Here is a 27,491-nt window from a genome sequence, read left to right as displayed (position 1 = left end):
ATGTTGTTTAACTACTATTTCCAGAACTTGTTCATCATCCCAAACAGAAACTTTGTCTTCATTAAACTTTTCATTCACCTCCCCCTCCAGCTTCTGATAACCTCCTTTCTAACTCTATGAACTGGCCAGTGCTATGTGTCTCACGGCTTTCCCAGATGGCTCAGTGGTAAAGAATCTGCCTGCCAGTTCAGGAGATGTGGGTTCAATCCCTGGGCTGGAAAGATCCCCTGGAGAAGGAAAAGGCAAAGTGCTCCAGCATTCTTGCCTGGGAAATCCCAAGGACAGAGGGACATGGCAGGCTACAGTCCATGTGGTTGCAGAGAGGCAGATATGACTTAGCAACTAAACAACAACATACATAATACTCATATGGGTAGAATCATATAATATTTGTTCTTTTGTGTTTGGCTTATTTCGCTTAACATAATGTTTTCAATGTTCGCCCATTTTGCAGCATGCGTCAGAACTTGGTTCCTTTTTATGAATACTACTCCACTGTATGGATATACCACAATTTGTTCAACTGCTCATGCATTGATAGACATTTGGGTTGTTTCTCCCTTTTAGCTGTTGTGAAGAATGCTGCTATAAACAATGGCAAACAAATACTTTGAGCCTTTGTGGTTAATTCTTTAGGGTATATACCTAGAAGTGCAATTGATGCACCGTATGATAATTCTAGTTTACCTTTTGAGGATCTGCCAAACTATTTTAAAAGCAGCTACACCAGTTTACATTCCCAGAAACAACACTCATGGTTTCTTTATATCCTTGCCAACGTCTGCTGTTTTCCCATTTTTTTTTGGTAATAGCCATCCTAATGAGTTTGGTAGTTTTGATTTGCATTTCCTTCCTGATTAATGATGTTGGGCATCTTTTCATGGGTTCATTGGCCCTTTGCTTATCTTCTCTAGAGAAATACCTACTTAAATCCTTTGCTCATTTTTTAAATGGGTGTTTATTTTTCTCTTGTTGAGTTATAGGAGTTCTTATACATTCTGGATATTAATCCATTTCCGATATGTGATTTGCAAATACCTCTGGAAAATGTTAAGATTTTATCTAAAAGAAAGTAGTAATGTTATATTTACAAGCCAAAGTGGTGATGCCCAGGCTTTCCAATGCTAAAATGAAAGCTATGTCACCAGCCGGGAGAGGAACTTCCCTCCTGTCAGCACCTCGGAAGTGGGGGCAAGCGACCAATAGCAGCAGGTGGCAAGAACAGGAGCCCAGTAAGGTCAGGCTGGGAGGGTAAGGATGACCAGAGTGGGAGTCTTGTTTCAGAAACTTGGAGGGTCAAAGGAAAGACCTGGGTTCCCCCTTCCTGTGCCCCCTGCCACCACGGATGTTGACTAGAAAATTTCTTCTGAACCCTCCTCCCAGAGCCTACTCAGAAACATCACTTACAGAATTTGCCACCTGGAGAGAGAACTCCCCCACCCCAACCTCTCACCTCCTAATTCTGTTCCCCAGTCAGGAGTCATGCAGTTATTTTAGGCCAAGCTTTCTTTTCACTTTGTTTTTGGGGCCTCATGCATCCGAGGCTGACAATGGAGCCGGGGATAAGATAGCTGAAAGACCCCATCTCCCCTAAAAGAGAGCTGCAGTTAAGAACAAGGGCTCAGGTGTTCATTGTAGCGCCATGATTGAGCTCAGTTTTTGAAGACAATGATGACATTTGAATCCCGAATCCCCTGTTTATCGGGCCTGTGATCTTAGGGAGTCACATCTCTGTGCCTCTGTTTTTTGGTATACCAAAGCGGGATAATAATAGGATCGACATCAGAAGGCCAAGGTGAGGATTAAATGACAAAGTTCCTGGAATGTGCTTAGACCAGGGATGGCACGTTGTGAGGGCTTAATAAGCATTAGCTATTATTATCCTCATTCCCTCCAAGGTTCCTGTTTAGCTCTGGAATTGGCATGTTCCTGGGAGTGACCCTAGATGTTGTTCCACCTGTGAATTTCTTCTCTGCACTTTTCCCAGATGACTGACTGCATTTCCTGCGAATAGGAGGCGATGCTCCCGAGGGTGTCCAGCACTGGATGACATCAGAAACTGAGTCAATGTGCCTAGGCACAAACCTAAAGAAGAGGGTGTCCGAGGGAAGGTGAATCACTCAGCCCCACCCTCTCAGAGCACCGACAGTGCTATGTGGAATTTTCCTTGGCCATCTACGATAGCATCATGTTCACCTGGGAACTTGATATCATTTCGGTGTTCTAGCCCAAAGTCAGTTATGGCAGCAGCAACCCAGCCACAGATAGGTCTGGCACACCCAGGAAGAGACGCTTGAATGCATACCCTGACTCAGTCCAGAATCACCATGGCAGCACAACTGAGAGTGTGGGTATGAAGCTTAGGCAGCCTAGATTTCTATTCAGGCTCTGCTATTCATCAGTTGTGTAACATGGGCAAGGAGCTTCACCTCTTTGGACCCCAGATGTTATCATCTATAAAATGGAGATCAGGGTATTACCCAACTCACATTCTTTTATGAGGATAAAGAGAGTCAATAGGTATATAGGACCTAGAACTGGTGTATAGTAAGTGATCTCTTAAAAACATATGAAACAGGCTTCCCTAGTGGTCCAGTGGTTAAGAATCTGCCTGCTAATGCAAGGGACACAGGTTCGATCCCTACTCTGGGAAGATTCCACATGCCACGGAGTAACTAAGCCTGTGTACCACAAGTACTGAAGCCCAAACACTCTAGAGCCCATGCTCTGCAGCAAGAGAAGACACCGCACTAAGACCATGAGAAGACCATGCACTGCATCGAAAGAAAGCCCACACACAGTGACAAAGACCCAGCTCAGCCAAAAATAAATAAAATTCTAAAAAGTACATGTAATGCTCTGAATTCATCAACCACTAACCACACAGTAATGGGAAAGAAATGAAACTATCAAAGAGAGACAGATGGAGAGGGTGACCCCCTATCCACCAGGCAGCACGTCTGGCTGTGTGGCGAAAGAGAAGATAGCGAGGTACCACGCCTCAGGGCAGGCACTCAGCAGAGTGGTTACCGACACTATTGTGGGGAGACACCTGCACAGTGGGGTGCGGGGAGCTAGCTGAGGTTCGGAAGGAAATAGAAGCCCCACTGGGGCTTTACAGAGGCTAGGTATTGGAAGGTGTCCAGGACAGGGGCATTCATTCCATTCAAAACATCTTGGAAGAAGACCAGCTTATATTCACACATGACTTCACACATGAAGCAACATCAACTTCATTGTTTGTTTCCACCAGCCCTTAGCTGGGAGATTGTTGTTGTTTAGTTGCTAAGTTGGAGTGTGTTGCCATTTCCTTCTCCAGGGGATCTTCCCCACCCAGGGATCAAACCCGTATCTCCTGCATTGACAGGTGGATTCTCTATCGCTGGGCCACCAGGCAAGCCCAGAGGCAGGAGATTCAGTTCAGTTCAGTCGCTCAGTCGTGTCTGACTCTTTGCAACCCCATGAATCGTAGCACGCCAGGCCTACCTGTCCATCACCAACTCCTGGAGTTTACTCAGACTCACGTCCATTGAATCAGTGATGCCATCCAGCCATCTCATCCTCTGTCGTCCCCTTCTCCTCCTGCCCCCAATCCCTCCCACCATCAGAGTCTTTTCCAATGAGTCAACTCTTTCCATGAGGTGGCCAAAGTACCGGAGTTTCAGCTTTAGCATCATTCCTTCCAAAGAAATCCCAGGGCTGATCTCCTTCAGAATGGACAGAATGTGGTCCACTGGAGAACGGAATGGCAAACCACTTCAGTATTCTTGTCTTGAGAACCCCATGAACAGTATGAAAAGGCAAAATGATAGGATACTGAAAGAGGAACTCCCTAGGTCAGTAGGTGCCCAATATGCTACTGGAGATCAGTGGAGAAATAACTCCAGAAATAATGAAGGGATGGAGCCAAAGCAAAAACAATACTCAGTTGTGGATGTGACTGGTGATAGAAGCAAGGTCCTATGCTGTAAAGAGCAATATTGCATAGGAACCTGGAATGTCAGGTCCATGAATCAAGGCAAATTGGAAGTGGTCAAACAGTAGATGGCAAGAGTGAACGTCGACATTCTAGGAATCAGCGAACTAAAATGGACTAGAATGTGTGAATTTAACTCCGATGACCATTATGTCTACTACTGCAGGCAGGAATCCCTCAGAAGAAATGGAATTGCCATCATGGTCAACAAGAGTCGAAATGCAGTACTTGGATGCAGTCTCAAAAAGGGCAGAATGATCTCTGTTCGTTTCCAAGGCAAACCATTCAATATCACAGTAATCCAAGTCTATGCCCCAACCAGTAACGCTGAAGAAGCTGAAATTGAATGGTTCTATGAAGACCTACAAGACCTTTTAGAACTAACACCCAAAAAAGATGTCCTTTTCATTATAGGGGACTGGAATGCAAAAGTAGGAAGTCAAGAAACACCTGGAGTAATAGGCAAATTTGGCCTTGGAATACGGAATGAAGCAGGGCAAAGACTAATAGAGTTTTGCCAAGAAAATGCACTGGTCATAACAAACACCCTCTTCCAACAACACAAGAGAAGACTCTACACATGGACATCACCAGATGGTCAACACCGAAATCAGATTGATTGTATTCTTTGCAGCCAAAGATGGAGAAGCTCTATACAGTCAACAAAAACAAGACCAGGAGCTGACTGTGGCTCAGATCATGAACTTCTTATTGCCAAATTCAGACTGAAATTGAAGAAAGTAAGGAAAACCACTAGACCATTCAGGTATGACCTAAATCAGATCCCTTATGATTATACAGTGGAAGTGAGAAATAGATTTAAGGGACTAGATCTGATAGATAGAGTGCCTGATGAACTATGGAATGAGGTTCGTGACATTGTACAGGAGACAGGGATCAAGACCATCCCCATGGAAAAGAAATGCAAAAAAGCAAAATGGCTGTCTGGGGAGGCCTTACAAATAGCTGTGAAAAGAAGAGAAGCGAAAAGCAAAGGAGAAAAGGCGGGAGATCGCATTAACACAAATTCAAAAGCCCTTCCCTGGCTCTCTACACCTCGGCAGCTTCCTCACTGGGTTAGCAGAAGGCAGTGGCCGAGGGTGCTGCCTCCTACCCTCCTCATCAGGCACATGTGGTCTTCTCACCTCTGCTCAGTGTTCCAGCAGCACTTATACTTGGCCCTGTGGTTTCAGGTGCCACTTCTCAGGTCTCAGACCCCTTCTGGTTTTGGCGCGTTGGCAATGATTGCCTTCCCAGAACAGCTGGCATATCCCAGAATCCACTCTCGTTAAATTTATCAGCCTGCAGCAGCAGTGCAACTTAATGCTGAAAAGCGCGGGGCTTGCAAATCAGATGAGAGTTCAAATTTGCTTTCAGTTCCTAGTGGCTGTGTGAGTTTAGGCAAATGACTCCATCTCTCAGAGCCTTGTTGTTGTGCAGTCACTTAGTCGTGTTCAACTGTTTGCAACCCCATGGACTGCAGCACGTCAAGCTTCCTTGTCCTTCACCATTTCCCTGAGCTCGCTCAAACTCATGTCCATTGAGTCAGTGATGCCATCCAACCATCTCATCCTCTATCATCCCCTTCTCCTCCTGCCTTCAATCTTTCCCAGCATCAGGATCTTTTCTAATGAGTTGGCTCTTTGCATCAGGTGGCCAAAGTATTGGAGCTTCAGCTTCTGCATCAGTCCTTCCAATGACTATTCAGCAATGATTTCCCTCAGGATTGACTGGTTTGATCTCCTTGCAGTCCAAGGGATTCTCAAGAGTCCTCCAACACCACTGTTCAAAAGCATGGGTTCTTCGGCGTTCAGCCTTCTTTATGGTCCAACTCTCACATCCATACAGGACTACCGAAAAACCATAGCTTTGACAAGACGGACTTCAGAGCCTGTAACAAAAGGCTGTTTCCCTGTCAACAAAATGGGAATCGCCTGCATCTTCCAGCATTGAGGTGAGGATTGCGGGAAATGAAGGAGAAGTGTTTAGTGCATACTTGGCAGAGTGAGGGCTAGATAAAATGCAAGCTATTATTAGCTGGCCCTGCCCAGCACATCTAGGCCCTGCAGCTGCTCTTTTGAATCCCCACCCCTGTTCCTTCATTTCTCCCAGGCACCAGGTTTCAGGATTAGCGTTAATTACTAATGTGTTGACATCTGGGTGGGGCACAGGTATGTTTAAAATTGCAGACCAGTTTATGACAAGCTATTTCAGCAGTGCAGATTGTGGGGCGCCACTGCCCCAGGCAACCAGTTGCTGCTGTTTGGGGAGGTAATTTGAGTTGAGGCCAGTGTGGGGACACGGTGGCAGGGTCCCAAATGCTGGGCTCTGTGGTTGGCATGGGGGAGTACGCTGACCTGGGCAAGAACTCTAAGGGAACCCACCCACAGGAAGGGGGGATCTGCCCCCTCTCTGTTCTTCATGTTCCAGTTGGGTAACTTTCGAGGGTTGGGGACAGCTGAGCCAGAAGCAGGAGGTACTAGGATTTGGGTTTTTGTAGTGTTTTTCTTTTTTTTTTGGCACCAGGGAAACCAGACTTTAAACAACTGTTGTGCCCACTCTTGCAAAACAAAAACCACCACCACCATGACCGCAACAAACCCAGGTGTCTTTGCCCACCCTGAGCACAGTGTCAACCTCTGAAGGCGTCACAGACACGGCCACTCTGACGAGGGGTGCTGATGTTGGGTGACCTCTGACAGGACTGGAATGAGCTCCACTTGTCTTCCAGGCAGAAACAAAAGAAAAGAGAGTTTGAGTCCTCTAGCTCCAAGGAAAACAGTCTTTTATCTCGTTGAGGTCAGTCCTCCCTTCTTGCCTAGCACAAAAGGGTCAAAGGTGCCCAGGCTTATCTCTCAGCCAAAGCCAGCTTTTCTTTGCCGAAAGCGAGCTTTCAGAACTGGGCACTCTTGGCTAGTTACAAGTGAACCAGATCATTCTTCCTGGAATCCCCTGGGGGCCAGTACCCTTGGGGCCTAAAAGCCCCCAAAACTCCTTCCCAGCAGGAAGCATGGAGCTCCAGCCCCTAGTTTCATGAAAGTTGGTGTAACGTGGCTGCCGTGTGCACTATATCACACTTCCTGTATGGAATCCAAACTGGAGCCTTCTGTTGAAAGGGGGCAGAGGAAAAGGAAAGTGGGAAACTAGGAAAAGCAAAATTCCCTGTGGCATTTCTAAGTGGGGCTGTAATTACACACACAGATGTATTATCTCCTCTAAAAATGAAGTCTGTAACTTCGTTTTTTATTTTTTGGCTTGAGATTGACCTTCCCCCAAAAATCTCCTAAGAGAATCCCTAGTTTTGGTTTCCTCTCTTTCTTTCCCTTTCCCTCATCTGTCCTTAGAGTCTTCTGTTTTGCTCCCCTCCACGGACATTTTTGGAGGCCAGCAAATCAGCCCTACTAGGAAATAGCAGAGCTCAGATGGGGAAGTGAAGATGGCTGGACAGACAAACCCTGCCTCAGCTTCAAATCTCACACAGTACTCCCTGGGGGCTCAGTGGTAAAGAATCGATCCTTGGGTCGGGAAGATCCCCTGGAGAAGGAAATGGCAACCCACTCCAGTGTTCTTACCTGGAGAATTTCTTGCACAGAGAAACCCGTGACAGCCCATGGGGTCACAGAGTCGGACACGACTGAGCAACTAAACAATAATTCTAACAGTTGATGCCTCTCTCTGGGAACAGCAAGAGAAGTAGTGAGCCACTGGCTTGTGAGTCTTTTCATGGCTTTAGTGCTCAAGCCTGCCAGCTGTCTGCAGGTCTCTTGGGGTGGTCTCAGAAGCAGCCCACTTGACCCAGGCCTCTGCTGTGTCCCTTCTACAGAGGTCTGCAGTGACTAGAGTGCTGACATCAGGACACAAGCAGTTACAACACTATGGGGAAGCCTGAGTACAGTGTACAAGGGCCCTGGGCTGGCAGCTCCCTAATGATCAGGCAACACGCAGCTGAGCCCAGGAGACCTGGAAAAGGGACAATAAAAAGAATCCAGAGTCTCCCCATCCACAAGTCCTTAGGCGTGTGAAATGAAATTCATATTTCGTGGCAAGACAAGAAAAATCTAAACCTACAAATTCTCTGGGGGAATTCCTTAGCAGTCCAGTGGTGAGGACTCCATGCCTCCACTGCAGGGAACACAGGTTCAGTCTCTGGTTGGGGAATTAAGGTCCTACAAGCCGTGTGGCATGGCAAAAAAAAAAAAAAAAAACACCTCTACATATTGTGTATCTGCATTAGGCATCAACCAGACACCCTTCCACCCCACTCCCAACCCTCACCAATTAGCAGCAATACCTGCTTAGCCATAAAGAGCAACATTCTCTGAGCATCAACAACTCCTTAGAGATAACATTCTTTCTTGATCTTATAAGGGGTAGTAAACCGTCAATAATAAAACATTTGATGTATCATCATTCCTCTGTCTCAGAAAACTTATGTGTCTTGGCTTTCAACTAGTGCAACGGTTCTTGGAGCTTTCTGAGATACTCTTCTCAACTTGTAATCCTCAAATTTGGCTCAAATAGAATTTTCCATTCCTTTCTTAGATTGATTAATTTTTCATCAACATGTACCTTCTTTAAGAGATGGTCTACAAAGTAGAAACTTCTCCTCATAGAGGGGCTGGGCTGCATCTGAGGGCTCCCTACCCTGAGGGGAGACTCCAGAATCCCCTTGGCCTGCAGGGAAGCAAGGTCTAGAATTTCCCTGGGACTTCCGTGGGGGCTCAGACGGTAAGGTGTCTGCCTACAATGCAGGAGACTCGGGTTCAATCCCTGGGTCGGGAAGATCTCCTGGAGAAGGAAACAACCCACTCCAGTATTCTTGCCTGGAAAATCCCTTGGACAGAGGAACCTGGTAGGCTACAGTCCATGGGGTCGCAGAGTCGGACACGACTGAACAACTTCACTTTCTCCCGGGTCATTCAGTGCATCTCAACTTCAGCTTTGGAGAAGAGGCACCAGAATGGTGTGAAACTCCTCCCCTGCCTCCGTGTATCTGCTCCCACACAAGAAGAAGAAAGCTTTCCTTCTCTTACCTATGGGACCCCTGGACACAGGTGGCTTTAATTTATTTCTTCTTTTTCTGTGAGTATTAGGAGCCAGAACATAACCAAACCAGGAAGTTTGTTGTTATTGCTATGAAACCTTTTTTTTTTTTTTACATTTAAACAAAGGCAAACAAAGGTGACTCATTGGAAAAGACCCTGATGCTGGGAAAGATTGAGGGCAGGAGAAGGGGGTGACAGACGATGAGGTGACTGGATGGCATCACCAACTCAATGGACAGGAGCTTGAGCAAACTCAGGGAGATAGTGAAGGGCAGGGAAGCCTGGCATGCCTCAGCCCGTGGGGTCGCAAAGAGTCAGACATGACTTAGCGACTGAACAACCACAAGGGCATAGAAGAACTTCTCCAAAACTTTTGCTCAGAGGACCAAACTTCAACTTCAATCCTTGAAGGATTCTTGGAATACTGTTCAGGTGGGGACAGAATCCCCACTTATCCCACAGGGTTTTTGAACTGCCTGGCCCCTCCACACATGCCAAATAGACAACGTGTCCCAACCCAAGAAACTGAAAGGCTCGTGAAGCTCAATCAAAAAATGATTCGAAAAAAAAAATCTGAGAGGCTTCCCTGGTGGTCCAGTGCTTAAGAATCCACCTTGCAATGCAGGAGACCCCAGTCCGATCCCTGGCTTGGGAGGACCGCATGTGCTGAGGAGCAATTCGGCTTGTGGGCCACAACCACTGAAGCCCGCTAACTCTAGAGACCCTGCTCCACAAGAGAAGCCACCATGATAAGAAGCCTGCGCGCTGCAACTAGAGAATAGCCCCCTCTCGCCACAGTTAGAGAGAGCTGGTGCACAGCGATGAAGACCCAGCACAGCCATAAGTAAATAACCATTATCTGAGAAGAAACAGAAAGAGTAACAAGACTGCAGAGGGCCATGATGAATCACACCAACAGCAGCTCACATTGTTTCCCCTGCAGGCACTGTGCCCACGCTGCTAACAGATTATCCCAAATTGACTATCACCACACCCTGTTTAGCCCATTTTACAATTCATGAATCAGAGACAGGGTAAGATAATGGCCCAAGGTGAAGTTCTGCAGTCACTTAGCCAGGTTCCAATCCTGACTCCATCAGTACTTGTCAGTGTGGACCTTAGGCAAACTACCTAACTATCCCCTGCTTCAGGCTCATCTGTTGTTCAGTTGCTCAGTCGTGTCCAGCTCTTTGTGACCCCATGGACTGCAGCACGCCAGGCTTTCCTGTCTTTCACTCTCTCTTGGAGCTTGCTCAAACTCATGTCCATCGAGTCGGTGATGCCATCCAACCCTCTCGTCCTCTGTCAACCCCTTCTCCTCCTGCCTTCAATCTTTCCCAGCATCAGGGTCTTTTCCAATGAGTCCATTCTTCACATCAGGTGGCCAAAGAATTGGACCTTCAGCTTCAGCGTCAGTCCTTCCAGTGAATATTCAGGATTGATTTCCTTTAGGATTGACTGGTTTGATCTCCTCATGTAGATGGGGGGTTAATAATATTAGCACCTGGAGTTGCTTCAAAGAGGGAGATAGACACAAAATGTTTTAGGGCAGTGTTTGCACACAGTTTTTATCATTGCCACCTTGTTGGCCTAGCTGGCAAGCCAGAATTAGGCCCAAGTTATCCAGCCACCAAGGACTCTGGCTCCGGACTGTGCAGGTAGATTTGAGGAAGCAAGGAGCCAGGGCCTGCTGACAAAGCCCTAACATAGCCTGACTCCTCCAGCTCCAGGCAGCTCAAGCTGGTCCAGGTCTCCCCTCTCACACGGAGGTGGAGCCGAAGTTCAGACACCCTCTGACTTGTCCAGCAGCACTGAACTTCAAATTCGCAGACAAAACCTGCAAGTGTACATCTTTCCCTGGAGCCACCAGCCAGCTCGTGACGCAAAACCCTGCTCCGAGAACCGATTCTGAGAGGCCATTGCTGTACCTTTCAGCCTGGTGTCCTGCCAAGCCCTGTGCTTGAGGCGGCCTCATTCTCCGGCTCTGGCCTCTCAGGCACCACTCTTTTCCATGAACAATTCAATGAGTTCTTTCTTCAGCCCAGCCATGCATCAGTGAGGCCCGACACGGGCTTGGCTCACCACCTCCAGTCAGTGGGATTGCTGGACTCCAGACACCAGTAGGGGTGGCCCCCTGCCTTCTGGGGGCTGGTCTTTCCTGGGTATTCCTTGGGCTGGTACCCTCACCCTGGTAACTACTCCCAGGGACTTCTGTGATGGTTGTTAAAGCAACCGCTCCTCCCCCTCCGCCATCCCCACACCTCACTGTCAGGCTGGGTTTTCCTTGATCTCAGGGGAAATAGACCTAGAATCCAAGCTCATGTTGCTGCTTCATGGAGAGGCTCAAAGGATATCAAGGAAAACCCAGCCTTTCAAGGTGGTTGTGAGGTTTGGCGATATTTATGTAGACTGGTTAGCACATGGCCTACAAATTATAGACATGTGTTAAATAACCTAGATCGGGGTCCCCAACCCAGGGCCATGGACAAGTCTGGTCCGGGGCCTGTTAGGAGTCAGGCTGCATAGCAGGAGGTGCGTGGTAGACAAGCTTCTTACATATCATAATGTATAATAAAATTAAAGTGCACGATAAGTGTAATGTGCTTGAATCATCTCAAAACCACCCCCCACTCCATCCGTGAAAATACTGCCTTCCACCAAACTGATCCCTGATGCCAAAAAGGCTGGGGACCACTGAACTAGGATGCTATATTTGCCATGCAATCAAGCTAAAAGCTGAAAGAGTGATTGGATAACTTCCCTAAGGTTCAAGAGCTCTCAAGAAGCACTGAGCACTGAGATTCACTCCAGGTCAGCCTGAGCCAGAGCTTTCATGCATTTCCCCCAGATTGCTGCCTTTGCCATAGGGGTTCTGGGGTAGGGAAAGCAAGAAAGATCTGGAAATGAGGTAGCCTGATTTCCATTTTGACTTCCCTAGTGGCTCGGATGGTAAAGCGTTTGCCTACAATGAGGGAGACCTGGGTTCAATCCCTGGGTGGAGAAGATCTCCTGGAGAAGGAAATGGCAACCCACTCTAGTATTCTTGCCTGGAAAATCCCATGGACGGAGGAGCCTGGTAGGCTACAGTCCATGGGGTTGCAAACAGTCGGATTTCCATTTCCTGACCCAAGCTACAAGAGGTGGGAAAGCACTTTCCTCACCCCAGCACAGGGCCTGGCATCATCAGCTCCCAGCAAACACTGAATGGGGCCAATGAGAGCTGTGATCAGGTAAGCTGCAGCCAGGCCTTGGCAGTACAGCAGAACACCCACACCACAAGTACTATTTTATCTTTTCTAAATGCTCATCATTTGCTTCTTCCATAAGGATCTTGAATCAGGAGCCTAGAGGAAACTGTAATTACATAGTTTGTTTGGGAACCATTACTTTTAATTTAGTTATTTAAAGAGACAAAATAAGAGTCCCCATGAGATGCCTATAAAAATAAGATGGGCATAAATAATGTACAGTCGCTAAGTCATACATAATTTACAATTCATGCTTAATGATTTTTTTTTTCATTCTAAGATTCTTAGACTTTAGACTTACATTTGGAGGCTAGAAAGGATCTTGACATTTTTATGATCAAGACCCCCATTTTTCAGATGGGTAAGTTAAGACACAATATCATGTGTCTTGTCTAAGGCCGGGATCCATGGTGCAACAGAGCTGGTTAGAAGGCCAGGGTACTTCCTATAGGTCACAATTTTTCAAATTGTGGAGAATAAGCCACTAACAGGTAGTAAAATTAATTTTATGTTACAACTAACTTTTTTTTAAAGATATTTTTAATAGAAATTAAAAATTTCATCTTTTAGAGCAGTTTTAGGTTAACAAAAATTTCACAGAAGTGACATTGGTTAATTGACGAACAGTTACTGATACACGATTATTAACTAAAGTCCACTGCTTAGGTTAGGGTTCACTGTGGTATCCTATGGGTTTGGACAAGTACACAAGCGTCATGTGTCCATCATTCCCATATCATACAGCATAGCCTCACCGCCCTAAAACTGTCCTGTGCGCCATCTAGTCATCCCTTCCCCATTCCTCCTGGACCTCTAATTCAATTTTTTACACACAAGATAGAAGAGAATAAAAAAAAATCATAGTGCATGCCTCATAGCATGGATATTAGTTCATGAAACTTTTAGCTATTTGTAAATACATATGTATTTGGGTTAAAATATAAAATATATTTCTTATTATGGATTGAATAGGAAAAAAAAAAAAAGCTTGACAAACGTGGCTCTAAAGTATCTTTTACTTAAAATTCTAGGGAATAAATCCAGAAAATGAATACACAGATGGGACATTTCATATATGAAACCAAAACAAGAAAAACATATAACCAAGAGACATTAAGAAAATAAACAAGCATACACAAATGCTCTGAAGGATGAGTACCAAGAGGTCAGCAAGTTGCTGTTTTTCCCCAAATCAGTTTTGATTTTAGTTTTTCCACTGGGACTGCAAATCATTCATATTTGAAGACTTTAATGATCTCAGACTTTAAGGCTCCCCTGGTGGCTCAGACCATTAAGAATCTGCCTGCAGTGCAGGAGACCTGAGTTCAATCCCTGGGTCAGGAAGATCCCCTGGAGAAGGGAATGGCTACCCACTCCAGTATTCTTGTCTGGAGAATCCATGGATGGAGGAGCCTGGCAGGCTACAGTCCATGAGGTCCCAAAGAGTGACTATCACTATCACTTTTTAAGGACCTCAGAGGATAAGATACGGTTAAGTGTGGAGGGGTGGGGGAGGGGGTAGGAGCAAGGGCTACACTCTTGCACATTGATTCTGTTCAAAGTTTCTAAAAATGTTAGCTCTGGATGGTGATCAACAGGGAAACATTTCTTTTCTGGAGGGTTTTTGAGGTTTGTTTGGCTCTGCAGCTTCACAGTTCCTACGTTTTCATTAGGAACATCACGGAACAGGGACTCTGCTGTATTTAACTTCATGTCACGCCAGGTGTCTGAAGAGTTCTAAAAATTTGAACTTACGTGTGAATTAAGAGTCCTCTATTTTTAAAAATCTCCTTTCCATGTATATCAGTGCTTCATCTGTCCAGGAGACGTGTGGAATCTAGAGACACCAGGGTATCTCAGAGAAAATCCTGATTTCAAACTCGGAATCGCATGGGCCTGTTAGTGGCCTGCAGGTTTGAATCCCAGGTCCTACTACTGATCTCTGTGTGAGCCTGAAGAGGAATTCTCTCCTAGTATGCTTAAGAGTGATATATAAAAATTCCATATTAAGTGATGCTAAGATTATATTAAGAGCTGCTCTTTCTATGAGTAATATGCTGAGCTAAGCCTTTTGCATGTGCCTCTAATCCCATCAAGAATCCTATGACACGGAAATTATTGTACTCATTTAACAGTTGAATAAACCTAATCTCAGAAAGCTTAAGGAGCATGCCTAACATCACCCAGAGAGATAACACTTAAGGAAGATTGGAACCCATGCCAGAAAGAGACTGGGCCTATTCTCCTGGGTGTACTCAGGGCCTAACACATGGCTTGGTAAGCAGTACGTGCTCAGTAGATGTTCCTGAAGGAATGACTGATGAATGTGCAGGCACAGCAAAGATTTGGGGATGGGTAAGACACTACAATGGAGAAGGCAATGGCAACCCACTCCAGTACTCTTGCCTGGAAAATCCCATGTATGGAGGAGCCTGGTAGGCTGCAGTCCATGGGGTCGCTAAGAGTCAGACACGACTGAACGACTTCACTTTGACTTTTCACTTTCATGCATTGGAGGAGGAAATGGCAACCCACTCCAGTATTCTTGCCTGGAGAATCCCAGGGATGGCGGGGCCTGGTGGGCTGCCGTCTATGGGGTCGCACAGAGTCGGACACGACTAAGGTGACTTAGCAGCAGCAGCAGCAGCAGCAAGACACTACAATGCCAAAGAATGCTCAAACTACCGCACAATTGCACTCATCTCACATGCTAGTAAAGTAATGCTCAAAATTCTCCAAGCCAGGCTTCAGCAATACGTGAAACATGAACTTCCAGATGTTCAAGCTGGTTTTAGAAAAGGCAGAGGAACCAGAGATCAAATTGCCAACATCTGCTGGATCATCGAAAAAGCAAGAGAGTTCCAGAAAACCATCTATTTCTGCTTTATTGACTATGCCAAAGCCTTTGACTGTGTGGATCACAATATACTGTGGAAAATTCTGAAAGAGATGGCAATACGGACCACCTGACCTGCCTCTTGAGAAACCTGTGTGCAGGTCAGGAAACAACAGTTAGAACTGGACATGGAACAACAGACTGGTTCCAAATAGGAAAAGGAATACATCAAGGCTGTATATTGTCACCCTGCTTATTTAACTTATATGCAGAGTACATAATGAGAAATGCTGGGCTGGAAGAAGCACAAGCTGGAATCAAGATTGCTGGGAGAAATCTCAATCACCTCAGATATGCAGATGACACCACCCTTACAGCAGAAAGTGAAGAGGAACTCAAAAGCCTCTTGATGAAAGTGAAAATGGAGAGTGAAAAAGTTGTCTTAAAGCTCAACATTCAGAAAACAAAGATCATGCATCTGGTCCCATCACTTCATGGCAAGTAGATGGGGAAACAGTGGAAACAGTGTCAGACTTTATTTTTGGGGGCTCCAAAATCACTACAGATGGTGACTGCAGCCATGAAATTAAAAGACGCTCACTCCTTGGAAGAAAAGTTATGACCAACCTAGATAGCATATTCAAAAGCAGAGACATTACTTTGCCAACAAAGGTTCATCTAGTCAAGGCTATGGTTTTTCCAGTGGTCATGTGTGGATGTGAGAGTTGGACTTTGAAGAAGGCTGAGCACCAAAGAATTGATGCTTTTGAACTGTGGTGTTGGAGAAGACTCTTGAGAGTCCCTTGGACTGCAAGGAGATCCAACCAGTCCATTCTGAAGGAGACGAGCCTTGGGATTTCTTTGGAAGGAATGATGTTAAAGCTGAAACTCCAGTACTTTGGCCACCTCATGCGAAGAGTTGACTCATTGGAAAAGACTCTGATGCTGGGAGGGGTTGGGGGCAGGAGGAGAAGGGGACGACAGAGGATGAGATGGCTGGATGGCATCACCAACTCCATGGACGTGAGTTTGAGTGAACTCCAGGAGTTGGTGAAGGACAGGGAGGCCTGGCGTGCTGCGATTCATGGGGTCACAAAGAGTCGGACATGACTGAGTGATTGAACTGAACTGAAGACACTACTACGGGTACTGCAATAATAATATATATACAATATAATAACATAATATACTACTACTACTTCTATAGCTGTCATTCATTGAACACATTTGTGACAGACACTATGTTAAAGGCTAATATATGAAGAATGTTCATAAAGGAATTAACATGGTATATGTCAGTGTTACTAACATTGTTACACATCACAGCAAAAGAGCAGAAAGTTAGGCTCTCTTCCAATCCACATACTTGGTGTTTCTTTGGAACCATATTGAACAGGTGCCACCGAGGGTCAGCCCTTTCAGCTGTGAACCAACTCCAAACTGGTTTCTCCTTCCCTCTCTTTTTCAGATCAGATCCTCGCTCAGTCGTGTCCGACTCTTTGCGACCCCATGAATCGCAGCACACCAGGCCTCCCTGTCCATCACCAACTCCCAGAGTTCACTCAGACTCACGTCCATCGAGTCAGTGACGCCATCCAGCCATCTCATCCTCTGTCATCCCCTTCTCCTCCTGCCCCCAATCCCTCCCAGCATCAGAGTCTTTTCCAATGAGTCAACTCTTCGCATGAGGTGGCCAAAGTATTGGAGTTTCAGCTTCAGCATCAGTCCTTCCAATGAACACCCAGGACCAATCTCCTTTAGAATGGACTGGTTGGATCTCCTTGCAGTCCAAGGGACTCTCAAGAGTCTTCTCCAACACCACAGTTCAAAAGCATCAATTCTTCGGCACTCAGCCTTCTTCACAGTCCAACTCTGACATCCATACATGACCACAGGAAAAACCATAGCCTTGACTAGATGAACCTTTGTTGGCAAAGTAATGTCTTTTTCAGGTGGGTGCAATTACAACACGCTGTGTTGGTTAATCCCTGTATTACATAAGAAGCCCTCCGTGTGCTTTTTGGTGTGAGGGAGGAAGGGGGTTGGGTTTTCTGTGCTCGCACCTAGTTTGCATAACGTTCTCTTCTCTTTGGGGCTGAATTGAGAAAGAAGCCATGTGGTCTGGTGGCCACAGCTGGAAGGAGAGGGTGGTGACTTAGCAGGGCTCTGAGTGGAACAGCGCAGGCAGCTCTGAGGAGCATCATAGTCGGCTTCCCCTAAGCCACATGGGGGCTGAGAGAGGTCTGAGCAGAACCAGCCTGACAGGCAGCCTTGGCGGGGAGTACGGAGAGCAAGAAGCTTGTCTGTGGTGGGACCTGGTCAGGCTGTATCTGTGGCCTCGGGGATCCCGTGAGGAAGTTCTGGGGAACAGGACCATGTGGCATCATCCTAGTACTGAAAGTTCTTTGTGACCCGTAATAGCATATTTTTAAAGTGGGAAAGTACCAGGTATTGTTCATGGGTCCAGGTAAGGTCTGAAGCCTATAGCCTCGAAATTAAATTTCCAGATGGTAACGAATCCTTCATGAAGCACGTGCCACAGGTAGGAATATTACACATATTTTTAGAAATAGAGCACTTCATCACAACCATAAGCTTTCAATCTGGCAGTCCAAATACTGAACTCAGTATCAGTATACTTTGAAACGGGACTCATAAAAGTAGAATACGAAGTCACTATTGCCTCTAATGACTTGGGAGGTTTTTTTCATCAAGTATTCTTACAGAAGAGATCTAGAATGTATTCATTCACTCAATCTTCAATTTATTATCCTTTTTAAAAATACCTGTATTATCTGAGGTAAAGTTGACAGTGACCTGAGTAGATAGAGATCTTGGGAAAGTCTGTAAAACATAAAGAAAAATGCCTTGTCTGTATTCTAAGAACTTTAAAAAAATTCACATGAGAGAATGTATAGAAAGTTTTTGTTAAGTGGTAAAACACGATATGAAGTTATTACATTTTACCTGTTAAAGAAATGGAGACACAGAGTGAGCATAAAATTTCCCCGAAGTCATAATGAGCTAAAAGAGAGGGTCAAAGATAGATATAAATTCAGGTGACTGGACACATTACAGGGTGGAGTTAGTTCAGCAAAACAACTTCCTTTTTGTAGCCAGGATGTGGGTGACTGTAAGAAGCATCTATCTAACTGAGGTAAAAAGGGGTACTTACTAAAAGTATACAGGCTTTCCAGGTGGCTCAGATGGTAAGGAATCGCCTAGAGACCAGGCGACCTGGGTTCAATCCCTGGGTCAGGAAGATCTCCTGAAGAAGGGAATGGCTACCCACTCCAGTATTCTTGCCTGGAGAATTCCATGGACAGAGGACCCTGGTGGGCTACGGTCCACAGGGTCACAAAGAGTCGGACACGACTGAATGACTAACACCTTCACTTCACCACTTCACTAAGAGTACACAGAGATCTCACAGGCCCCAAGGACAGAAAGCAAACTGTTGCTCGGCTTCATTCACATTGGCCAGAGAACTGAGGAGCCCTGAGAAGCAGGGTAGCTCTTCCCTATGTCTCTTTGTCCCTGCTTCTGCACCAGCTTTCACCTTCCTCCATTTTCCCTTCACCATTTTGCTGTTCACCCTGAACCTCCCCCATGGCCACTAAGCTCCAGGATCCAGATTCAACTAAAAACACCCACTGAAGTTCCTCAGGGAGAAAGGGACTAGCCTGGCTCTTCTGAGAGAGAACCTGGCCACACAAGTCATTTCTGAGCAAATGACTGGGTTTGTTCCTGCTGGTTCCGGTGTGTGCCATCCCAGGTCCAATCAGCTGTGCGTTTCCCCACCTCCACCTCCCTAGCAGTCCCATGATCTTACGTTATCTCATGCAGCTCTATCATCCGGAGAGCTGTGGGTGGCAAGGGTGCTAAATTGCCTGGCTGGATGTTATCACATAAAGAAAGGAACTATTTATAGGGAGACTTGTACTTGGGGTGATATTATGATGTATTTCGGTTATGAAATAGAAGACCCAAATTTCCTGGTCCAAAAAAAAAAATCGTTTCAAGGGAATTCCCTGGCAGTCCAGTGGTTAGGAACCCACACATTCACTGCCGAGAGCCTGGGTTCAATCCCTGGGCAGAGAACTAACATTCCACAAGCCACATGGCGCAGTCAAAAAAACAACCAAACAATTCATCTTAATATCATTTTGGGCTCCGAAGATAGATGTATATGTCCATAAGATATGGCCACAAATAACTGTAACACAAGACAGTCTATGAAAGCCTCTTTAAAAACTTTTAAGAAACTTACAAAAGTACATGGAAGCATAAAAAAGGATTGTAGGGGTTAATGACAGCCTTTCTTTAAGGTGTGCTACTTTGGCATGTGGATTATTTTGCACCAAAGGCAATAGAGACCTTGCAGGCTCAAGAGAAACTACTGCCCCTCCCTTAACTACCTGCTGCTGCTGCTGTAGCTGCTAAGTCGCTTCAGTTTGTCCGACTCTGCGAGACCCCATGGACTGCAGCCTACCAGGCTTCTCCATCCATGGGATTCTCCAGGCAAGAACACTGGAGTGGGTTGCCATTTCCTTCTCCACTTAACTACCTAGAATTAAAATCGGGGATTTTTTCCCAGAAAAACAGTTATTACCAAGATAAATTTTATCTAAGTGGCCCTATCTATATGGCAGAGTAGACAACTAATTCCCAGCCATGTACTCTTCTTATCATCCTGGAAACTCCCTCCTCTCCTTGGAAGTTCCTATTCCATTGCTCAGCTCCTTTATGCCTCATTCTGTGTTTCTGTCTCAACCTTTCCTGGATGTGGGGTTTCCATATGTACAAGTTAAGATATTATTTTATCTTGTTCTCCTGTTTTACGTCAATCTCATTGTTAGACCAGGGTAGAGTTAAGCTTTTCCTCCTCTCTGGCAGTTTTATAACTCCTGGGGGAGCCAGGGGCTTCCCAGGCAAGGAATCTTCCCAGTGGTAAGGAATCTACCTGCCAATGCAGGAGATGCAAGAGATATGGATTCGATCCTGGGCCTGGGAAGATCCCCCAGAAGAGGAAATGGCAACCCACTGCGGTATTCTTGCCTGGGAAATCCCATGGACAGAGGAGCCTGGTGAGCTTCACTCCATGGGGTCACAAAGAGTCAGACACGATTGAGCAGGAACACGCACAGGGGAGGCAGCAAACTTTCCCTGAGTAAGTGCTGTTTAAAATATGTCTTGAAGTGCTCATTACATTTTTACAGAGTGAGGTGGCAGAGGTCAGGAGGACACACGTGAAGCAGTGGGAAAGGATAATTGGAGGAGTGAAACTACGTGTGTTCTGAGAGGGCAAAAGCTTTCATGTGGCTGAAGAGCAGGGTGCAGGAGGGAGAAAAAGAAGCCAGCATGAGCTGACTGTTCTCAAGCGTATGCCAGACATTTTCAGATGTTGCCTCACTTAGTCCTTTCAGCAGTCCTTGAGGTGGCGCCTATTGCCACTATCTTATCAAGGGTTCTGAGGCCAAAGACCTTCTCTCCATCTTCATACAGTGCTGAGGGCGAGGGGGAGAGGATGGCCGAGAGTAGATGAGGGGAAGTTGTCCACCAGGTAACCAGTCCACACTCAACTCTGGAGGCACTGGGACGGAAGTCATGCAAGAATTCTGAGCAAGGAATGGCATGATTGCCTCTGACTTTTAGAAAAACATACTACTGGTAATGGAAGAATTAAATACAGTACTTTTTCTCTCCTTCATTCAATTAAAAATAATTAATATATCGAAAATTTCCTGTGGGACAAGACTATACACCAAACCCATGGGGAAAATGTTTAGGATTAACCAAATCTCATGAAATTTACAATCTCTCTCTGTGTGTATATAATATAGCTTATATATGCCTTTCTCTACATACATATTTAATTAATTTAATTAACTGGTTGATTTTTGGTTGTGCCATGATGCTTGCTGGATCTTACTTCTCCAACCAGGGATTGAACCAGGGACTTGGCACTTGTGCCAAGTTCCAACCACTGGACCCCCAGGGAATTCCCTCTATATATTTTATAACATACACACACACACATACAGAAAAGTATATAACAGGAGAGTTAAACATTTATATTTTAATCATCTTTTAGCTCACAAAAACAGTATGACAAGATTTTTCTTTTAAAATATTATCTGTAAATTCTGGATATGAATCCTTTATTAGATATATAATCTGCAAACATTTCCTACCATTTTGTGAGTTAATTTTTATTCTGTTGATAGTGTCTTTTGATGCACAAAAGTTTTTAATTTTCAAATTTGTCTGTGTGTTTTTATTTTTTTTTCCTGTTTTTTTGTTGTCATATGCAAGAAACCACTGCTAAATCCATTGCCATGAAGATTTTTCCTAATTTTTCTTTAAGTTTTTCTTTTTTTAGTTTTAAATTTTACATTCAGGTCTTTGATCCATTTGACTAATTTGTGTTTGTTTGTTTTGACTGAATGAGAATTTTTATTACTTCTATGTAGCCTTTTCCAGCTTGGCAATGGGCTTTCCTGGTGGCTCAGCGGTAAAGAATCCTCCTGCAATACAGGAGAGGCGGGTTCAATCCCTGGGATGGGAAGATCCCCTGGAGAAAGAAATGGCAACACACTCTAGTATCTTTGCCTGGAGAATCCCATGGATAGAGAAGCCTGGTGGGCTACAGTCCCTGGGGTTGCAAAAGAGTTGGATATGACACAAAATAACACAATGTCCACTGACTTTGGACCAAGGAAGTTGCCTCCCAGTGATGGCAGATCTCATCATTTCTGTCATTATAACTGGTCCTGATGGCTTCCACCAGCTTAGCCAGAGTGCCCTTGTCTTGCGAGTTGACTTGTGTGAAGGCAACTGTGCAGGTCTTCCTGTGGACCACACACCCTACCCAACCTGTCCTTCTCCTTGATGATACAGGAGGGAACCCCCATCTTACAACACAGGGCAGGCAGGAAACCCACCAGTTCAATGGGATGCATGTCATGGGCAACCACCACCAGCTGAGCCTTCTTGCTCTCCTCCAAGGCGGGGACAGTATCAAAGTCTGCTCAAAAGATAGGTGGCTCTTAGTGGGGACGTCCCCTTGGCCTGCAGTTTTTGTCTCGGCTGAGGCCAGCAACTTATGCTTCCTCTCTTACTTCATCTCTGGTCTGCACTTGTGGGCTAGCTTAAGTAGCTGTCTGGCAGTCCAAGACCTGGCTGAATTGAATTAATCACAGGAGGCACTCTCAGCCGCTTATATAAGGTACTACATGTCACTGCAGCAGAATGCAGCAGGGTCACTTTATGAAGCGGGTGAGGTCCCTTTGGGGCTGGATGTCCAGTTCACTTTCTCAGCCTCCTGATTCTTCACGACAGCAGGGGCCTGGTCTATCTTTTGCCCCTCAGCCTTCTTTCCCCCCGGCATCCTAGTGGAGAGCCCTTGAGCTAATTTTGTCTATGGGATAAAGTAAGGTCCAACTGCATTCTTTTGCGTATAGATGTACAGTTTTCTTAGCACCATTTGTTAAAGAGACTGTCCTTTTCTCATTGAATGATCTTGGCACCTTTGTTAAAAATCATTCTTTCTGGGCTCTCTATTCTCTTCCACTGGTCTGTATGTCTGTCCTACGCCAGTACCATATTGTTTTGATTATTGCAACTTTGTAGTTAAGTTTTGAAATCCAGAGGTGTGAGTCCTTCAATTTTGTTATTTTTCAAGGTTTTTTTTTTTTTTTGCTATTCTCTTGAGATTCCATACGAATTTTAGGATGGATTTTTCTATTTCTGTCAAAAAAAAGTCATTGAGACTGATAGCAATTACATTTGAATCTGCAGATTGCTTTGGGTAGTATTTACACAGCATTTTTGTATTTACACAGTATTTACACAGCATTACACACGAAATTTATACTTTTAAATGGTTAATTATATCCTATGTGAATTTGAGCTCAATTTAAAAAAAAAAAGATTGGGCAATTATATCTGAAGAGCAGGTATGTATGTGGCATGAGGCAGCTGGAAGGTAAAGGAGGTTGTGATCAGAGGGAGGAATGTTGGGATTAAAGGCCCCAGTACTGTATAGTTTAGAGCTGGTGAGGGCCCCTGGAGTTAGGCAGTAAAAATGGATAAGGTGATCCAAAGCTTATCTACAAAGACCCTGACTTCACAAGGTAATTCAAGACGGCAACTTCAGGAGCTTTCCTGGTGGCTCAGTGGTAAAGAACCCAGCTGCCAACGAAAGAGACATGGGTTCCATCCCTGATCTGGAAAGATTCCACACGCTGCAGAGAAACTTAAGCCCGTGTGCCACAACAATCGAGCCTGTGCTCTAGAGCCCGCAACTACTGAACCTGTGTGCCACAACTGCTAAGGCCCTCGCTCCCTGGAGCCTGTGCCCCACAACAAGAGACGCCATCGCAACAAGGAGCTAAAGAGTAGCCCCCGTTCACCACAACGAGAGGAAGCCCACGCAGCAACAAAGACCCAGCACAGCCAAAAGACTGCAACTTCAGAAGGATACACGCCCAGCTAGGGATGGTGGTCATCCCCGGAGTCGGGTGGGGACAGCTGGGATTATAGGGGAATTTTATTATTATGTCAATGGTATCTTTTTAAAGAGAATACTGAAAGCTTTTTGAAAAGCTATGATACAGGAACTATAACTGAGGAAAAGAGGACAATGACCTAAGTCCCTTAAAAAAAAAAAAATCATCGTGGGAGTGGCAGGAAGGTGTTATGTGACACATGGGTAGGGGTATGTGTGGGCCAGCTGGCTTCATCTCTTCTTTAGTCTGGCAGTAATACTGGTGAGCCGGGAAATCCCACCTCCCAACCCAGAAGTATGTGAGGCTTGGTAAACACCTCTCCATTCAAGACTGAGGCAAGGGAGGCTATGTTCTTATAAGTTCTTATAAGGGTTCAGTCAAGGCAGGAATGGGAGGCAGACTGGGGATGTGGAAGGATTTGTTCATCATGAAGTGGGGGTTCCAGAGAAAACAGAAAAATGTGAGAAGGAAAGGAGCAGCTGGGGAATGAGTGTGGGAAGGCACCAGGCAGCCTGGGGACCAGTGCACAGGATAAGATGGGTGACAGGAGGCATTAACATTTTGGCATTTATGTGGTATGGGAATAGCATAGTTCAATGAGGAATAGGCCTTTAAGGCCCAGCAAGACCTGTGATGTCAAGTTCAGTAACAGTGAAACAGGTCTCCTGGGATCCAAACAGGATATTGGACTTCAGCTGGGACAGTACAATTTGGGTAGACAATAAAACAACAGTACAAAGTCCCAGAGGCAGACATGAGCAAACCAGACAGACTGAAGTTGCAGGTTTGTGTGGGGGATTAGACACTGGCTCTCAAGGGTGGGGCTAGATTCTGAAGAGCTTTATAAGCCAGCAGAGGAGTCAAGACAGGATTGGTAAGAAAGTTTCATTTTGAGTTTTTTACCACGAAAACAGCATCTAAGGAAGATTAGTACATCAAATGGACTTCCCAGAGGGCACAGTGGTAAAGAATCCACCTGCCAATGCAGGGGGTGCAAGAGGAGTGGGTTCGATCCTTGGGTCGGAAAGATCCCCTGGCGTAAGAAATGGCAACCCACTCTAGTATTCTTGCCTGGAAAATCCCATGAACAGAGGATCCTGGTGGGCTACAGTCCATGGGGTCACAAAGAGTCAGACACGACTGAGCACTCACTCACTCAGTATAAGAAATAGCTACACTAAGTGGATTGGGACAGGAAAAATTAGATTTGCCACAGATTTTGCAGTTATCTAATATGAAGAGATAATAATAATTTCAAAATAAAGATGAACAGAACTTGTTTTATATATGGGAGAAATAAAGAAAAGAAGGAACTGAAAGTTTTCAAGCCTGGGCAGGGGAGACATGAAAGAGGAGGATCCGTTTAGTGGGATGGAATGGATGGTGATTAATTTAGTTTGGGACCTAGATTCATTTGAATTTTACAGCTAAGTGAGACTTTGCAGTTAACCACATGGAACAACTAAGTTTCATGTTTTACAGATAAGGAAATCTTGAGTTTGAGATAACAGAGGATATCCTAGAAAAGGTGTCCTAGAGGCAGTTGACCATTCATAGATGCATTTTTAATGACAGATCAAAACTAGTCACAACAATGTTGGAGCCATAGGCATATACCTGTCAAATAATTCTGTAGGAATGAATAAATTATCCAAGGCAGAGGACAGAAAGTGGGAAGAGAAGAGGAGACTAAAGACACAGGGAAGACAGCAGAGAATTGAATCAAGAGGTAGATGAGAGACAGGAATTTTGGCTTTGCTATTTGTTAGCTATAGGAACTTGACAATTTATTGACCTCTGGGTCTCAGACTGCAGTCATATCAAGGCTTAATAGAAGGGGGTTGGGAGAGCTGGGGAATCTTCTTCCAAGATCACTCACATGGCCTCTGGTCCCTAGCTGTTAGCTGGGACAATGTTATCTTACTATGTAGGCTTCTCTATAAGGTCACTTACAACATGGCAACTAACTTGTCTCTGAAAGTAAGTGAATGAGAGATGGTCCCAGTCTCTTACAACCGAATCTCAGAGCTAACATCTCATCACTTCTGCCAAATTCTATTCATAGAAACAAGTTAAGGGGGAAGGGTAATATAAGGGTGTGAATACTAGGAGGCAGGATTATTGGAGGCTGTTTTAGTGACTGCCTGCCATAATATCTAACAGTTATATTCTTAGACTGTTTTCTACTATTGTAGCTGGTTCACCCAAGTTGGCGACTCAATAAATATTGAATCCACTGAGGTAGGCACAGGCACAGGTGGTGCACAAAGAAGGCAATTTTGCCTAAAAGGAAAAGCCACAGAAATTTCCACAGGAAAAATTATGCTTGCATTATTCTTAAAGGATAAGCAGGAGTTCATCTGGTGATAGCTGGACTAAAAAGGAAGGCTGAACGCCAAAGAATTGATGGTTTCGAAGTATGATCCTAGAGAAGACTCTTGAGAGTTCCTTGGACAGCAAGGAGATCAAACCAGCCAATCCTAAAGGAAATCAACCCTCAATATTCATTGGAAGGATTGTTGCTGAAGCAACACTGTGCAACTGAAAAACTTGCCTGCAATAGTTCAGAAATTTTCTTAAGGTTACAATTAATATGCTCTTGGGAAAAATACAAAGGCTATCCTCCCATTTTCAATGCTATTACTCTCTTACAATAAAACTGAAATTCTAGTTTTGTTTTTCATTGTTGACTTTACTAATTCTGTGAACTTTGGAGGCCCTCAAGGTTGACACATTCTAGTGCCTTCTTGCTTTCTTCACCTACACATTCTCTATGTGTGACTGAATGTCAAGTAAGCTGGTTTGGCAGTTTCCCAAAGTGGCAAAAATGACAGAAGCCAAGGAGCTTTTCCAAGGACTTCTCTCCTCATGACTAGAGCTGTCACTGTAGAATACGTAGTCCTGGTTCTTCCCTGCAAGTCTGGAGTACTTTTCGGGGCTCTCTGATCACCCAAGCTTTGGTCCAATCCAATCTGACTCCCCAGACCAAAGCAACCAGAGGGCAGAACAAGCAGTGATCAGAGGCCCTAAGTAATGCCAGCTCTTCATATTTGAAGAATATTGATTTTACTTTTTATGACCATTGTTCTCTAACAACTAAAAGGCTTGGATCATCATTTTACTGTGGTATTAGCCACCAAATGTTGGATCCCAGTGTTTGATAGTCATATAACTCTGCTGCCAGTGGGTACAGTGCCTGGGAAGTAAGAGGCATGCCACAACACAGACCCTCTGTGTTAAGCAATCTTCCACTCAAGGGTTGGCAGCTGGAAATTTGATTTAGGAATCAATGGTGCTGTTAAGCACCATTGTTTCTGTGCACAAAGAACAATGACTGACTTTTTTTTTAAGCATTCTTGATGTTATACTATTATAGTAAACCCACATTTTCCATTCTTTCACTTTCTTTGAAAAGCAAACACTCTTTTTTTGGTAATTAGGCACACAAGTAAAAAAACACACCCCAGTTTTTCTTGGACAGCTTATCTCTACTTTATGACTACCATTTAAAATTAAACAAAATAAAACAAACAAACAAAAAACCCCTACTATTCAGTTCTCTCAAATTAGACAGGCATTTTCTTTTCTTCCTCCTCTATTGCAGACTACTGATTTTCTTGGAAAAGAGAAGGAATCAGTAATGGCTAATCACAGATAAAACACATCCTAATTTTAGTACGAGTAAATAAAGCATTATAAAGAAATAGAACTTCTTTATATGTTAATATGTAACCATCATATTTAAAGTTAAAGTAATGCTAAATTTTGCTGGTTTTTAAAAAATAATATTTAATGAGTAGTAATGAATATGTTCACTTTTACTTTGTCATTAAAGGAAGTGTCTAAGAGGTCCCTTTTCTCCAATATCCTCCCAGG

The 27,491-nt window shown here is 44.8% G+C and overlaps 1 pseudogene; it reads right to left on the bottom strand.

Moving 5' to 3' along the window:
* Positions 1 to 22,495, bottom strand: part of LOC102268894 (large ribosomal subunit protein eL8 pseudogene) — a 48,094-nt pseudogene extending 25,599 nt beyond the window's left edge.
* Between the last annotated feature and the right edge of the window lie 4,996 nt (positions 22,496 to 27,491).

This window comes from Bos mutus, chromosome 14 (assembly GCF_027580195.1).
Source record: "Bos mutus isolate GX-2022 chromosome 14, NWIPB_WYAK_1.1, whole genome shotgun sequence".
Lineage (NCBI taxonomy): Eukaryota > Metazoa > Chordata > Mammalia > Artiodactyla > Bovidae > Bos > Bos mutus.
The sequence above is the reverse complement of the archived record's forward strand: the minus strand, read 5'-3'. Positions and strand labels throughout refer to the sequence as shown.